This window comes from Megalobrama amblycephala, linkage group LG12 (genome assembly GCF_018812025.1).
Source record: "Megalobrama amblycephala isolate DHTTF-2021 linkage group LG12, ASM1881202v1, whole genome shotgun sequence".
In the NCBI taxonomy this organism is placed as follows: Eukaryota; Metazoa; Chordata; class Actinopteri; order Cypriniformes; family Xenocyprididae; genus Megalobrama; species Megalobrama amblycephala.
In genome coordinates, this window is record NC_063055.1 from 31,786,307 (window position 1) to 31,801,836 (window position 15,530).

General features: G+C 34.7%; 1 long non-coding RNA gene across 1 annotated transcript; it reads right to left on the bottom strand.

Moving 5' to 3' along the window:
* Positions 1 to 812: 812 nt before the first annotated feature.
* On the bottom strand, positions 813 to 3,145 carry LOC125280682. Its single transcript, XR_007187694.1, has 4 exons — positions 2,671 to 3,145; positions 2,127 to 2,198; positions 1,685 to 1,789; positions 813 to 897 (listed from the first exon to the last, which is right to left on the bottom strand). It is a non-coding gene; the product is annotated as an uncharacterized LOC125280682 (long non-coding RNA).
* Between the last annotated feature and the right edge of the window lie 12,385 nt (positions 3,146 to 15,530).

A 15,530-nucleotide genomic window follows, 5' to 3' on the forward strand; every position in this document is an offset into this window, starting at 1 on the left:
TTTAACTCTCATTTAGAAAGAGTCTGGAGGTCAGTGAGGCTTATATGCACTATAATTTTCTCCATCACATACAAAGGTACCTAAACCTACCATCACAATCTTTCTGCATTTTTACATTTTCAGATAAAATCATTCTGTATAAGATGATAAATAAGATAACACCCATGAATTAATACAAACAAAATGTAAAGAAAAGAAAAGATTCAAAACTTTGGGTAACACTGTACAATAATTTTCTATTAGTTAACTACTTTAGTTAACATGAACTATGAATGAAAAATACTTTAAGCATTTATAAATCCTAGTTAATATTACGTATGCATTATTAAAATCAAAAGTTGCATATGTTAATAGATAATGCACTGTAAACTAACATGAACAATAACTATACATTTTATTAACTTGAGAAAAAAAACATTTTTATTGCCTAATGTTAACAAATATTGATAAATACTGTAAAAAAAAGTCAATGCACATAGTTAGATAATGTTATCTAATATATTAATTGATGTTAACAAGCGAGACCTTTTGTAAAGTGTTACCTTTTGTAAACCTTGTTACTTATAAGCTCTGCAACCCTTACTAGCACAAACATTAAACAGGACAAAAAGGTTTCTTCTAAAATCTTACTCCAGCATTACAGTGAATGTAATTTTGAAAAGAAAAAACAAAACAAACAAAAAAACAATGAATTCCAAAGGCACAAAAACAAGAAAACCAAAATTGTCCATCACCACCTTTTTTTAAGTTGTATGAAAAAGTGCTGTTTATGTCAATGTCCCAGAAGCTCTTCATCGGCAGAAAACCTTAAATGTCCATGAAGCTGCGAACCACCTCTACACAGTATGCATAAATGAACATGTTCCAAAGAGGCAAGAAAGTAAAAAAAATAAATACCTGGAGGAAAAAAAAACAAAAAAGAAGTAAGAGTCAGTCCATTATTATAATTGGTTCAATCGAATGAAATCAATAGATATAGATATATATACAGAACTCCAAAGTTTATATCCACCTTTGTAGGTTTGAAAATAATAAAAACCCATTTGGTATTCCCTAAAGGCAAAGAGTTGCTGATAGTGATTGAAGCCTGTGGCCAAGATGTTTACTGTGTACTGATAATTTCCTCCACTTTAATACCAGTTACAGTGTGAAATAAATATGAATGAACATCTGAAGGTATGTTACAACATACAGTACAACTGACCCATAAGTTGTCACATTTAATCGCTCAATCAGTGTTTCAACGCGTGGAAAGACGTCAATGAAACAGCTTGTAAACAATGTCACGTAACATCACATTTACTTCAGAAAAATCATATTCAGCATAAACTCATTAGTCAGCTATAGAGAGGAGCATTCTGCTAATTATATGCACCACGTTACATATTCATTATAATTTTATTTTAAATATTTTTTTTTATAATTAATTTATGTATTTAATGTTTGAATACATAATTTATGACAGCTACAATTTAAATGTTTATATTTCAAAAAACAATTTAGAGTAGAAATATGATTATGTAATTCTAAAGTTTACATAATCATAACTTTATTATAAAACAAACAAATCATACAAATTAGCATTGTATTTGTTTCTTTATTTAGTACTTCCCTGATGAAGCAGTTTATTCTGCAAGGTGTAAGTAAACTTTTGACCGCAACTGCATCACCCAAGATGAATTACCTCAGTCATCAGGACAACACTGTTGTAGAATCCTGGGAGAAGCTCCTTCACATTTCCCACAAACACCAGGATTCCAGTGACCACACCATCTTCACTGACACTGGCCTTTCAAAATAGAGAACATTTTTATAAACATTTTTATTCCTACTTTACAAGGAATTAAACATAACTTTATCAATTACACAAATATAGATAAATAACCCAAGGCCCAAGCAAATTGAGGGGTTTTGCTTTGAAAATAATTATATAATAATATCATTATATGTAAATATAAATATATAATGATTAGATGGGGATTTGTAAGTGCACAGGTGAGAATTTATTACTTGCAAACAGAAAAGATTCAAAGCATTTAAAAGCTATAAGGACAGTTGATGGCAGTGTTTTAGCTTGTAGTGTGTGATCAGGGTGGCTGAATTAATGGAAAAACATGGAACATCACCTCATCAATACATACAGGTCTTTGATTCCACACAGCTTGCACTGTATCTCCAATAACAAATCTGTACTGATCCTACAAAATGAATATATAAAACAACAGATAAGCACAAACATATTACATATTACAAACACAAACAGTAATTGAACAACTAACTTTTCAAATGCAAAAAGAAAAATAGATTATAAGCATTACTGGTGGTTATAATAGCGATTAAATGTATATAATTGTCTTTAAATGTTACAAGATCAGATCTTTGAATTTAGTTCTGCAAATTTAACTTAAAGTCATTTAAAATGATTTAAAAAGTCAGAGTTCAATTAAAATATATTTTCAGCAGCCAAATTCTTTGAACACGCCCACACACGCGACCACGTTCATATTGTATAAGAAATTATTATAATGCAATCATAAATAAATTACAGGAAACATGATTAATTCACCTCCATATTGCGATTAAACTAAATAAGTTACACTCATAAGAACTGCTATGTTCCGGTGAAAAAATAAAAATGAAGAGAGCATATATCAATATAAAGATACTTACTTATTTGTAATACATAACGTCTCATCTGTAGTCATCCAAACGTGCGCTCCTTTGTTTTCTTCTTTGATCAGCAAAGTTGCCTCGCGCATCGCGATCACAGAAAGATGGCTGAAGGTGCATTTTTCAAACTCTGGTGAAGTAATGCGCCGTCATGACGTAGTATTGTGGCGCATGCGCATGATTAAATTTGTTCAAGTTGGAAGTTTTTCTAATTCATTGTTGTAGTTAGACTGTAAGTTTACAGAACTTGACTCATTCACCTAACTGAAATTCAATTATTTTATAGTTTAGTCTGATTAAAATTAAATGTATTTTAACTGAATATGAATTCAAATTATTTTTTAGATCTGTTAAACTTTTGCTTGCAATTAAATAGGTTTAATCAACTTAGAACAACAATGATATTATAAGTATTATACAGATATGTAAAGTACAGCACTGTTGCATTAAGTATCACAAATACAGCACTCCGTAAAAAAAAAAAAAAACATTTTATGTCAAATATTATGTAGAAAACTGACACTAGTCGAGTTTAGAGCAGGAGCTGGTGATAAAAATTTCAACAATAAGTTGTACAGGATTATACACTGTATAAGCAAGTGTTTTGAAATTCAGAAAAATAAATTTCAAGTGTATTAATGCACACAGTATTTATTAAAGACTAAGCACATTTAAAATACATTAACAAATGTCATCTTGGACAACACACTTAAGTTGAAATTAAAATAAATTATTTTTCATGTGCTTTAATATATAAGTCAATACATCAGAATAAGTTTACTTATTTAAAACACTATAAAGTCATAATTAGGTAAAAATTAAGTGCATTTTTAAAAAGTGCTCTTAAGCATGTTTAGAAATATTGTCATGAAAGTGTACTTTCTTCAAGTACAACTTAATAAGTCATTATTACAAAGTGCATTTTTAAAAAAGTGTTAATAAATATTGTCATTTAAGTCTACTTTCTTTAAGTACAACTTAATAAGTCATTATTACAAAGTGCATTTTTAAAAACTGCACTTAAGCGTGTTAATAAATATTGCTATTAAAGTGTACTTTTTTTAAGTACAACTTAATAAGTCATTATTACAAAGTGCATTTTTAAAAAGTGCACTCAAGTGTGTTAATAAATATTGTCATTAAAGTTTACTTTCTGTAAGTACAATTAATAAGTCATTATTACAAAGTGTATTTTTAAAAAGTGCACTCAAGCGTGTTAGTAAATATTGTCATTTAAGTGTACTTTCTTTAAGTACAGCTTAATTTGACATTATTACAAAGTGCATTTTTAAAAAGTGCACTTAAGCATGATAATAAATATTGTCATTAAAGTGTACTTTATTTAAGTACAACTTAATTAGACATTATTACAAAGTGTATTTTTAAAAAGTGCACTCAAGCATGTTAGTAAATATTGTCATTTAAGTGTACTTTCTTTAAGTACAACTTAATTTGACATTATTACAAAGTGCATTTTTAAAAAGTGCACTTAAGCATGATAATAAATATTGTCATTAAAGTATATTCTATTTAAGTACACTTAAGTGGCCTTTAATTTTATTTATATTGTATTATCTGCAAGTGCAATTTTTAAAAAGTATACTAAGTACACACAAAGTACACTTTCAATACAATTAAGTGCACTTCTTTTTCACAAGGGGTATCCTGTCAGATGTCAAATAGACGTTTAGAAGATGTCTTTAAGATGTTTATGATTTAGAATGTATGTAAAACTGACATCTTAAAGACGTCTATCAGATGTTTGTAAACAGCAGATGCTTTCCAGATGAAGTGATCTTTAACAGACGTCTTGCAGACGTACGTGTGCTATCTGGGTTTCTATACCGGCGTGATGAATGCGATCTTCAAATAGATGTAACTGGATTAAATATTTTGACTTATGACCTGTAACACTGCCTGAATCATAATCATGCACTGCACTCAGAAGCTGAGGAGAAAAGTTTGTTCCTTCACCTCATATCGTTCTTTTTTGTTGAATAAATTGATCAATCGTATGTTTAAATGTAATATCTTATTTTTTAACAACCAAATAACCCGGATAGTTGCTGTAAATTGCATTTGAACGTTGAATCTGACCCAGTGAGACTGCATCGAATGGCGGAAAAACGAAGAGAGAGAGAGAGTAAAAGCAAGGAAATATAGCCTAACAAATCCGCTGACAAAGATGAAGAACAAAGACGACGAAGTGCACATTTATGGCAATGACATTGAAACAATGCACGCATATGTAGTGCAAGGCGCCGGCGGCGCCATAGTTCCTTTACCGGATTCAACTCCCTGCACCCCTAATCCGAAGAAAAGCAGAGATGAACCGTCCCTGTCTGAAATTCAAGAAAACATTATGCGATGCATAAATGAAAGAGTCAACGGATTAGAGGAGCTCTTAAGGGTAAATACGGTGAGCATTGAAGCTTTAAAGAAAATGACGGAATTCCTCTTCAACGAAGTAAAAGATGTCAAAGATGACATGAAACAATTGAAAAAGGACATGAAAGTGATCCATGAAGTCAGCGATGCACATGGTAAGAAAATGTCTGAGATCGACTCTAGGCTTAACGAGGTAGAACGGTACAAAAGGAGATGGAATTTGAGATTGTACGGTCTGGCGGAGCAGTTGGGTGAAGACGTAAAGGCACAGGTGGTGGATATTTGTTGTGCAGTTCTTCCAGAACTTACCAGCAAAATACAACAAGATGTGGATATCGTACACCGGCTTGGAAGAAAAATTGATGGAAATGCCACAAGAGGGAGAACCATCATTATCCAGTTTGTATCCAGATCCTTACGAGACTTGCTTTGGAAAGCGGCGAAAAACAGCACCTACCTAAAGTCCAAGGAACTACAGTTTGGCGAGGACTTAACGAACATGGACAAAGATATACGTAAACAACTGTGGCCAAAGGTGGAGGCTGCTCGGCAGGTAGGAAAGAAGGCTTACTTCGTAGGCGTACGAGCCTTCGTTGATGGAAAGGAAATACTAAATATGAGTAAAGTTATACGTGAATATGTCTTGATCGGGAACTGCATACGGACATGTCGGTGTCAATGCGGTCGTTATTGGAGTTATGACATTTAGAACATAGTATGTTTTTTGTTTTTTTCTCAATTTACAGACTGAATAGATCTTTGTTAATTGAAATATCACTATAATGTGGTGTTGTGCAGTATTTTTGGAGGTTTTGATTTAAGTAAATTATTATTAAGGTCAATTTGGGTTGAAGTTATACTGTTGAGGTGTTAGGAACATGTTTTGTTTCACATTTGTTAAGCCTAAGGTTGCTAATATAGCACATTGGTATCTTTGTCAGTTTTATCGTTAAATGTCAGGGGAATTCGTGATTTGCTGAAAAGGAAAGCAGTATTTTTGTTTTGCAGGAAATTTAAATGTGACTTCTATTATATTCAGGAAACACATTCATCTTTGTCAGATTATAGTTTTTGGAAGAGTCAATGGGGGAATGATTTATGGATGTCATATGGGAGTAATCGAGCAGCTGGTGTTGCGATCTTAAAAGGTACATTTAAGGGGAAAATAATTAAAACTAAAATGCACGATTCGGGTCGATGGGTAATATTGGTAATTGAAAAGAATACTTAATTGTTTATTTTGGGGAATATCTATGCAAGTAATTTTACTACACAAAATATACATTTATTTTTGAACTTTGAAGAACAAATTGAAAAAACAGTGGAACGATATAGCAATGCAAAATTAGTACTTGGAGGGAATTTCAATACAATATGGGATTCTGAAAAGGATTGTTATCCACCCCGTCCAAGTAACAAGTCTGTTCTTCCAGAATTATATAATTTATGTTCTACTTTTGATTTGATTGATATATGGAGACATAAGTGTCCAGAAAAAATTCAGTTTACATGGTGTAAAAAAAATCTTTCTCAACAGTCACGTATAGACTATTGGTTAATTTCAAGGAATTTAATGAATTATGTTAATGAGGTTTCTATAGAACCATCTGTTCTTACAGATCATAAAGCTATTTTTCTCTCGTTAAATACAACTAAATCCAAAGATATAAAAAAATTTACTTATTGGAAAATGAACCAGAATATATTGACAGATGTGCAGTTTAGAAATGAAGCAAAAAAGGTTATCACAGAATCCTGGAAGAAGGCAAAGCTAACTAACTCTTTTGGTGCAAATTGGGAATTCATGAAATATAACATCAGAACTTTAGCCATAAGGAGAGGAAAAGAAATAGCAAAACATAGACGAGAGAATGAAGAAAAAATTATACAAAAAATTATAAGCCTTTCTGGAAATTGTAATATTGATCAAGAAAATAAAAATAAATTACTACAACTGCAGTTAGAGCTGGATAAAATTTATGAATATAAAGCAAAGGGTGCTTTCATAAGATCAAGAAAGAAATGGTTAGAGGAAGGAGAAAAAAATACAAAGTACTTTTTTAGCAAGGAAAAAAGGAAGGTAGAACTTACATCTATGGTCAAATTGAATATTAATGGACATTTAACAGAAAAATCTAAAGAAATATCAAAATATACAGCCCAGTTTTATGAGAAATTATATTCATGTGATAACAAATTGAGTAAGCCACAGTCTTTTTTAGAATCTATTAAAAATGACATTCAAAAGATAAGTGAATCTTCTAGTAAATTGTGCGACCAAGAGATTTCTTTAAATGAAGTATTTCACTGTATTAACAAACTAAAAGACAATAAGTCACCAGGAAATGATGGATTAATTAGTGAATTTTATAAATATTTTCAAGAAGAATTGTCACCTTTTTTGTTAAGTGTATTCAGTGAAGCTATACAACAAGGTTATTTATCCAGTTCACTGAAACAAGGCTTAATAACCTTATTACCAAAGCCCAATAAGGATTTATTATTTCTAGAAAATTGGCGTCCGATTACACTAATTAATAATGATGCAAAAAATTTTTGCTCGTATATTTGCTGAAAGATGGAAGAAATATCTTGATCCTTTAATTGATGATTGTCAATCAGGATTTATGAAAGGTCGGTACATTTGCAATAATATTAGGCTCATTTTAGATTTAATTGATTATAACGAATTTATTATAGATAATAGTTTTGTTTTATTTGTTGATTTTTTTAAAAAGCGTTTGATACTATTGATCATAACTTTATGTTAGAGACCCTAAATTTGTTTGGTTTTGGAGAATATTTTAAAAAAAAGCTATTCAAACACTATACAATGGCTGTAACAGCTCAATTAAATTATCACATGGAACATCATCCAGGTTTGAAATTAGTAGAGGTATACGTCAGGGCTGCCCCATTTCTCCATTCCTTTTCTTGTAACACAAACCATGGCCATTCATATTAAAAAAGATACATTTTGTGGCATTAGAATTTTGGAGAAAGAGTTAAAGTGTTCTCAATTAGCGGACGACACTGTCATTTAAAAAAAAAATGAAACTGAAATTAAAAAAGCTATTGAGTGCCTTAATATTTTCTCGTCTGTTTCCGGTTTATGTTTAAACATTAAAAAATGTGTGTTATTTCCTTTGAAAACATGTATTCATAATAACATACTTGGTATTCCAGTAAAAGAGATTGTAGATTATTTAGGTATTAAGATCAGTAAGGACCAAAAGGAGAGAAATAATTTAAATTTTACACCAATTATTAAGAAAGTTAAACAAAAATTAAACTCCTGGTTAATGAGAGATCTATCATTAAAAGGAAGAATATTATTATCTAAAACTGAAGGGTTGTCACGCTTAGTGTATACATCTCTTGCTTTAGATGTTCCACAATCTGTTATAAAAGAGGTAGATACTATTTTGTTTAATTTCATCTGGAAGAACAGACCACATTATTTAAAGAGAACAGTTATGTGTAACCCAATTGAAGATGGTGGTCTAAATGTACTTGACTTTAATACTGCTAACTGTGTATTTAAAAACAAATGGATAAAGAACTACTTGAACTCTAAAGATAAGATCTGGAATGTCATCCCTGAATTAATTTTTGATAAATTGGGGGGTTTAGAATTTTTTTTGAGGTGTAATTTTGATGTAAACAAGGTTCCGATAAAGCTTTCTTCTTTTCATAAACAGGTTTTTTAATTATGGATGCTCATTTTTAAGCATAACTTTTCTCCACACAATTCTGTGATTTGGAACAACAAATATATTAAGTTTAAAAATAAATCTTTATTTTACAGAAATTGGTACGATAATGGTATAATTTTGGTGAGGCAGCTATTTAAGAATAACGGACAGCTCTTTAATTACTGTGAATTCCTGAATCATTATAAGATCCCTGTAACTGCTAAGGAGTTTGCAGTATAGTATTTGATGCTATTCCTAGTGGTCTTATTCAACTTTTATCAGGCAATATATCTTCTGAGCCTTTTCCCTTATATACAGATCAGTTAAGTATTAATGGTGTGAAAATTATAGATAAAAAATTGAATAATTTTTATATAAAAAAATTATGTAGATGTACATTATTGCCTAAATGCAAACCCTTTTGGAAATTGATATATAATCAGGTTGAATGGAAAGAAGTCTGGAGTTTACCTAGTAAATACTGCCTCACCAATAAAGTTAAAGAAATTACATATAAGGTTATTCATTTGATTTATCCAGCGAGACAAGTAGTCTCAAGATTTTTCAGAGACATGGAGACTACATGTGTCTTTTGTCATTCAGAAGAAGAATCCATAAAACACTTATTTTTTGAAAGTGTATTTGCCCAGTCATTTTGGATTGATATTGAATATCTAATATTCAAATTAACAAAATTAAAGATTCAACTATCTGGTAAAGATATATTTTTGTTATATAAAAATAAGATTTTGGAGCAAAATTTGATGATTAACTTAATAATTATGTATGGAAAATATCACATACACAGAAATGGAATAATAATAAACCTAACATTATATTGTTTAAAATTGAATTGAAGCATTATATTGAGGCCCTAAAAGATTTTTTTACTTAGTTTGTTTCTTCTTTCTGTTGTTTCCTTTGATGCTATTATGAATGTAATACATAATAGTTGAACACATTGTGATCCTCTGTATGTATATTGTTCTTGTTTTGCAATAAAAAAAAAAAAAAAAAATAGATAAATGAACTAAATTAATAAGTAATGATTTTTTACACAGGAATGAATCAATACAGAATTTATTTAAGCTGGACAATGACACCATTTTCTTCTAGAGCTACTGTGCAGCCAAAATTATTTGCCAGATATCACTGTGAAGCTTGTGGCAGTATAGATATTTTCTGTACTGCTTCTGTTTATTTCATGTTCTTTGCCACCGCCTGTCACCTAAACTATAAGCATCAGGATTGGAGGAAAGGACTAATTAAGGGGAAGCGTGAAGGTATATATGGGCTAGGTTTAGAGACTGGAGGCAGGTTCAACTGACCAGAGACGTTGCGTTTCCTTTGGAGGCAGTCAAAGCCACTGGAAGGCAAGCCTGCAACCTTTAGCCAAAAAAGTGTAACGGCTAAAGCTAACGCTCCGCCCCCCGCAGTACGCAGGGAACGAGACCAGAGGCTGTTTTTTTGAATGGAAGTCAATGGACGAGAGGCTTCACTGTGCTGATTAAACAGCTTTTGTGGGGAAATAGCTAAACTTTTAATTAATCCACAGCCTGTTTGCCAATCTTCCGAATGTTTTACACTAAACAATACTTTCGTTGGGAACTATATGTAGATTTTAGCTTGATAAAAATGTATTTTTTTAAGAGAAGGCAGACTAGGGAATGTTGCGACTGACGTTCACTGCCATTACACAATAGGCTGAGAGGTGCCGCATGTGATTAAGTTAGCCGTTACGCTTTCTCCAATGGTAAGAGATACAGACCCTCTTATCTCCCCATTATATACAATCTCTGGAGGCAGTCCTTGCGAGTGGATTTTACGTTTCCGGGAATCATGGCGAGGAGGTGGGGTGCTAACGTTACCTGTTTAGCCTGTCTCTAGCGGGCGTTGTCGTCGGCCGGTGAATGCTCTTCATCAAGTTTGGGAACTTGACTGGAGAGTTGTACTATATTCCTAAAATTCGTCTGCTTGGTGCTACATTTTTTCTTTCATCTCTCTCCCTCTGTCTCTCGAACACATATACACAGCATTATTTTTTTCCTGATGTTTGTATATTTGTTTTGCTATTTGTTTTCAAAGTTGATTTATATTGAATAATAATTCAAAGTGTTTTTTTCTTTTCTTATTTACAATTTCCCTATTCTTTTTAAGTTGAGTTGTTTTTGTTCATAAAATTTGCAAACCTACTAATATTTCATTAAAAGACAAAGAAAGTTGCATTCAATGAATTGATATTCTTTATTACAGTTTTTTACAATCACTTTGCTACTATTTTCAGAACCTTGATGTCATTTTTCAAAACTCTAGACACAAAACTCACAACGGTTATCACCTGTAACACAGGCTGTCTAATATTCAGACAATAATACCACATACTGTAAATCCACTGTAAAACACCTTGATATCCTGTCAGGTAATGCGCTGTACTTTATTCTGCACTGTCAACCTGCTGTAATGTTCAAAACATTGCATTGTGCATTCACATCTTTAAAGAAATCTTGCACTTGCACAATCATTGGTTCAAAATACAAATTTACTGTGAAATACCATTGAAACATAACTATAGATCACCCACACACAAGCAACCGATAGTTTCACTGTGTCATTGTTCGTACAATCATATATTGTAGAACAAAATAGGTGATACAGGTTTCATTATGGTACTACATGTACAGTAAATACATCTCTGTAAAAGTACTGCAGTAGTAGAGAGAATACTACAGACACAGTGGAATCATTGAACAAAGTTTGTAATATATTGATGCAAAACACTACTGTTATGAATCCTGTCAGTTCCGGACTACATTTCCCATCATCCCCCCTGTCAATCACATGCACTCACTCCACCTATCACCTGTTGCCACATCCACCCTAGCACACCACACTGATCACCACACCCAGCTGGCAGCTCATTATCAGGACTATAAAGGACTCACACTCACACCACCAGTTTGCGAAGTCTTGATTACCCAGTGTGTCATTTCTGAGCGTTTCCTTGTTTCCTGTCTGCCTGTGTTTGATCGTGCCTGTGTTTGATCGTGCCTGTGTTTGATCGTGCCTGTGTTTGATCGTGCCTGTGTTTGATCGTGCCTGTTTATCGACCCGTTGCTGCCTGTAGTGATGTCCAAATGAAGCAACGAATCAGTATTGAACCACTTCATCAATTGTTTTGAAAATGGGTTCATTCATTCAAAGCTTCGTTTCAGTGACATCTAGTGGCGAAATTGTAGATAGCAATATAATGTCTGTATAAGTGTAACTAGGGTTTGTGTGAATGATGTAAATAAACCAGCCACAAAATAAATAAGCCAGGTGCAGTAGGATAACCAAGGTATAATAAAGCACCTTATTAGGACTGATCAGATAAAAATGTTCCCACATTGGAGAACAGGTTCTCTTCCTAGCTGGCTCCATGATGATGATCAAACAATGCAGTGATAATAACAACTATGCAAACTCCTAATACAACAAACCCACATCTTGTGCATCATTTTGGGTGTCTATATAGTCCTATTACGCACCTAAAAAGCTGCTGAAGCGTGCGCGCAGCAAAGTCTCGCGTCATGAAGCCTCTCGCGATGCGAAGCAGTATCGACTGGTCTGAACCACTCACATGATTCACTTAGAGAACTGAAGCAGTTGCTGCTTCGGACGTCATCGGTCACGTGTGTTTTTCCGCACCAAAGCAAGCTCCGAAGCAGTAGTTCAAGAAAAATGCTGCTCCGAGTTCGAAGCTTGTGTCGGAGCATCGGTGTCAGACGGTCATCACTAGCTGCCTGTCCTGACTCTTGCCTTGTATACTGTTCTGTGAATGATATCCGCCTGCCTCGATCTACTGCCTGTACCCTGACTACGTTTCTGCCTGTTCCTTACTGTTCCTGTTTGCCCCTGATCGACCCAGCCTGCACAACTATGCTCACTGTAAATAAAAGCTTGCATATGGATCTCTGCCTCAGTCCCGCTACGTTACAGAAGACTTCGCCACAACAACGATCCAGCAGCTTTCCCGGAAAACGTTTACACGGTATGGACATTACACAGTTATTATTGTGGAGTACACAGGGTACACGATCTTTGGAGGAATATGTGCAGGAATACTTGGACATTGCTTACCTCTCTGATCTACCGGACTATGCTCTGATTGACTTCTTTTGTGATGGCGTCAACCAACCTCTCCAGAGTAGATTAAAACGAGAGGGACCGCGTTCATCACTCTGCGGTTTTATGGACTATGCTCTGTTGTCAGTTGGTTCTCCATTTACTGTGGGAGTCGCGGAGGAATGCGACACCCTGGTAGATCACGTAATGGCCGCCGCGCCAAGGAACACGCACCAGATGGCGGCGACAACAACAACAACACCAGTTCATGTCTCCGCTGATCGCTCAGAGTCACGTCACGTTACTGGTCCCATCCGAGAGCGGAGAGGATTACATTCCAGTGTGGTTGATCCACCGCTGATTTCAGCGCGAGCGGCTGGCATTCCAAGGCATCAACCGGCCGCTTCGCTCTCAAACCCGCCGGCCGCTACGCTCTCCATCCCGCCGGCCGCTTCGCTCCCCAGCCCGCCGGCCGCTACGCTCCCAAGCCCGCCGGCCGCTTCGCACGTGAGCTCACTGGTAGCAACGCACACAAATTCAGCGGTTGCAATGCACTCAAAGTTGCCAAGGGCAACGCATTTAAATTCACCGGTCGCAACTCACTCAAGCGCCCTGGACGCGATGGACAAGATGGCCGCCCCTGCAGAGTCAGTGAACAAAGGGGTCGTTCCAGCCGTTGAGTCCACTCCAGTCAGTGAGTCCGTTCCTGAATCCGCTCCAAGTCAAGTCAAGTCAAGTCAAATTTATTTATATAGCGCTTTTACAATTGGTAATTGTTTCAAAGCAGCTTTACATATTAGAAGCACAGAAAAAAGGGAAGTGGTTAAAAATAAGCTGTACAAACAAGCGTGGTAATATGTAACATATACAAGATGGTGCTACATTAAGCCAATGTCGGCTGACTCCCAGGGGTGGAAAAAACCCCCTAGGAGAAAAACCCAGCGTGCTAACACTGGGAAAAAAGTCCTAGGAGGGAAAAAACCCCTTGGAAGATATATATAATATATGTAAATGGGTATGGAGATCAAAATCTGAATTATACATTTTTATTATAGAGATTAAAAATAGATTATATATAAATATATGTAAGCGGATACGGGGATTAAAAATCTGAATTATAGATGCAGCCAGAACTGGATCTGTAGGCCCATTGTCTCCTGGGCTACGTTGTAGTCAGGTCCAGACACAGGTTCTCCATCTGATCTGGATACGGCCTGGATCCAGCACCCGGCAAACCTCAGGATAAGCAGAGAGACCGATATTAGCGTAGATGCCATTCTTATTCTGATGTACAGGTATATCTAGTGTTATAGGAAATGTTCTCGGTTCCGGCCGACCTAATTATTGCAGCGTAACAATCCTTTAACGGATTTGAAAAATGTTAATGTATTGATAATGTGTTATGTGTATGCAAGAGCAAAGAGATGTGTTTTTAGTCTAGATTTAAACTGACAGAGTGTGTCTGCTTCCCGAACAATGCTAGGAAGATTGTTCCAGAGTTTAGGTGCTAAATAGGAAAAGGATCTGCCGCCTTCAGTTGATTTTGATATTCTGGGTATTATCAACTGGCCTGAATTCTGAGATCGCAATAAACGTGAAGGACTATAATGCATTAAGAGCTCACTTAGGTACTGGGGAGCTAAACCATTTAGAGCTTTATAAGTAAGTAGCAAGATTTTAAAATCTATACGATGTTTAATAGGGAGCCAATGTAATGTTGACAGAACTGGGCTAATATGGTCATACTTTCTGGTTCTAGTAAGAACTCTAGCTGCCGCATTTTGGACCAACTGTAGTCTGTTTAAAAGCCGAGCAGAACAACCACCCAGTAGAGCGTTACAATAATCTAGTCTTGAGGTCATGAATGCATGAACCAACTGTTCCGCATTTGTCATTGAGAGCATATGTCGTAATTTAGATATATTTTTTAGATGGAAGAAGGCGGTTTTACAGATACTAGAAACATGACTTTCAAATGAAAGATTGGTATCGAAGAGCACACCCAGGTTCCTAACTGAGGACGAAGGTTTAATGGAGCACCCGTCAAGTGTTAGAGAGTATTCAAGGTTTTTTCGTGAGGAAGTTTTTGGTCCAAAGATTAGGATATCAGTTTTTTTCTGAATTTAATAATAAGAAATTTCTTGTCATCCAGTTTTTAATGTCAGCTATGCATTCTGTTAGTTTTGTGAATTTGTAGGTTTCGTCAGGGCGCGAGGAAATATAGAGCTGAGTATCATCAGCGTAGCAGTGAAAACTAACACCATGCTTCCTAATTATCTCTCCTAAGGGCAGCATGTACAGAGTGAAAAGCAACGGTCCTAGTACTGAGCCTTGTGGTACTCCATATTGAACTTGTGATCGATACGACATCTCTTCATTAACTACTACAGACTGATAACGGTCAGATAAGTACGATTTGAACCATGCCAAAGCAATTCCACTAATGCCAATATAGTTTTCAAGTCTTTTTAAAAGAATGTTGTGATCGATAGTGTCAAAAGCAGCACTGAGATCTAATAACACTAATAGAGAAATACAGCCACGATCGGATGATAAGAGTAGATCGTTTGTAACTCTAACGAGAGCAGTCTCAGTACTATGGTATGGTCTAAATCCTGACTGGAAATCCTCACAGATTCCATTTCTTTCTAAAAAGGAGCACAGTTGTGTTGA